Source organism: Lolium rigidum, chromosome 5, assembly GCF_022539505.1.
Source record: "Lolium rigidum isolate FL_2022 chromosome 5, APGP_CSIRO_Lrig_0.1, whole genome shotgun sequence".
In the NCBI taxonomy this organism is placed as follows: domain Eukaryota; kingdom Viridiplantae; phylum Streptophyta; class Magnoliopsida; order Poales; family Poaceae; genus Lolium; species Lolium rigidum.
In genome coordinates this window covers 243,403,658-243,406,084 of record NC_061512.1, presented here as the reverse complement: position 1 = coordinate 243,406,084, position 2,427 = coordinate 243,403,658, and positions in this window count along the sequence as shown.

The following is a 2,427-nucleotide window of genomic DNA, read 5'->3' as shown; positions in this document are numbered from 1 at the left end:
AGAAAGTGGCAAAACTAGTTGACTTGTCCAACAATTACACTCCAATGCCGGCTGGGAAGGGAGTGTTTGGTGCTGGCAAGTATGAAGTGAACATAGAGAAGAAAGTGTGTAGTTGCAGGAAGTGGCAGCTCACCGGCATACCTTGTCGACATGGGATTGCTTGTCTCGGGCATGAGAGGAGGAGCCCGAAGCGAAGTGCATGAATGCTAAATCATTCTGAATTTCAAGCTGGCTTATGATGAGGTGATCATGCCCACTAAAGATGAGAGAGAGTGGGTGGGCATGAATGGATGTCCAATACTGCCACCGGTGTACACAAGGAAAGTTGGTAGGCCTCCAACTAAAAGAAGAGTAGCACTAGAGGACAAAGGTGTTTTGCTGTCAAGACATGGAACAATACAACATTGTAGTATATGTTCCTCTTCAGAACACAACAAAAGGAAGTGCCCAGATCTTGGTAGAGGCGACATTCCAGTAGCTGACATTCTTGGTGATAACCTTGGTGATCCAGTACATGAGAATGTTGTAGTTGATGAGCCAGTTGAGGAAGAATTCAGGCCACCTAAAAGAAAGCTACCAGTTAGAAGAATGCCTTCTACCGAGGCCACCCAAACGGCTTCAACACATGATCATCTCGCACAGTATTCTCAAACATCAATGCTAGATACACTCCTATCAAATGTAAGTGCCAAACTGCCATCCTGATTTACCTATTCTTTCAATTTTTTTAGGCTGCACGTACATATCAATCCCAAGTAGCACCTGGTCCTCTAACCGAGTCTAGCTTCATTGCTAGTAGCAGAGACCCCTTGCCACCGCCTGGGGCCAGAAGACCCGACGTTGCTGCAAAGAAGAAGAAGGGAAAGGCTTCTGCACCTGCTGCGTCAAAGAAGAAGACAGATGGCCGAAAGAAGAAGTGACAATGTTAAATCGAGGTGTTAACATGCCTGTTTTTTAGGTAGTTTGTTTGCCTTTTGATCGTCAAGAGGCTGGAGGTGCTGGACTAAACCTCATGCATGATGGACCATAATGCTGTAGGTTTAATTGCACCTCTAATTTTGGTAGTTCAAGTTCGAAAACATATCCTGAAGATGGTTGATGGCGTGTATTTCACACGTTCGTTGGGCAACCCCAAGAGGAAGGTATGATGCGCACAGCAGCAAGTTTTCCCTCAGAAAGAAACCAAGGTTTATCGAACCAGGAGGAACCAAGAAGCACGTTGAAGGTTGATGGCGGCGGGATGTAGTGCGGCGCAACACCAGGGATTCCGGCGCCAACGTGGAACCTGCACAACACAACCAAAGTACTTTGCCCCAACGAAACAGTGAGGTTGTCAATCTCACCGGCTTGCTGTAACAAAGAGTTAACCGTATTGTGTGGAAGATGATTGTTTGCAGAAAACGAGTAGAACAAGTATTGCGATAGATTGTATTTCGAGTAAAGAGAATTGGACCGGGGTCCACAGTTCACTAGAGGTGTCTCTCCCATAAGATAAACGAGCATGTTGGGTGAACAAATTACGGTTGGGCAATTGACAAATAAAGAGAGCATGACCATGCACATACATATCATGATGATTATAGTGAGATTTAATTGGGCATTACGACAAAGTACATAGACCGCCATCCAACTGCATCTATGCCTAAAAAGTCCACCTTCGAGGTTATCATCCGAACCCCTCCGGTATTAAGTTGCAAAGCAACGAGACAATTGCATTAAGTATGGTGCGTAATGTAATCAACAACTACATCCTTAGACATAGCATCAATGTTTTATCCCTAGTGGCAACAGCACAACACAACCTTAGAACTTTCTGTCCATCGTCCCGGGTGTCAATGCGGGCATGAACCCACTATCGAGCATAAGTACTCCCTCTTGGAGTTACAAGCATCTACTTGGCCAGAGCATCTACTAGTAACGGAAAGCATGCAAGATCATAAACAACACGTAGATATAACTTTGATAATCAACATAACAAGTATTCTCTATTCATCGGATCCCAACAAACGCAACATATAGAATTACGGATAGATGATCTTGATCATGTTAGGCAGCTCACAAGATCCGACAATGATAGCACAATGGGGAGAAGACAACCATCTAGCTACAGCTATGGACCCATAGTCCAGGGGTAGACTACTCACTCATCACTCCGGAGGCGACCATGGCGGTGTAGAGTCCTCCGGGAGATGATTCCCCTCTCCGGCAGGGTGCCGGAGAGCGATCTCTGGATCCCCGAGATGGGATCGGCGGTGGCGGCGTCTCAGTAAGGTTTTCCGTATCGTGGCTCTCGGTACTGGGGGTTTCGTCACGGAGGCTATTTGTAGGCGGAAGGGCAGGTCAAGAGGCGGCACGGGGGGCCCACACCATAGGGCCGCGCGGCCAAGGGGGGGGCCGCGCCGCCCTAGGGTTTGGCTCCCTCGTGGC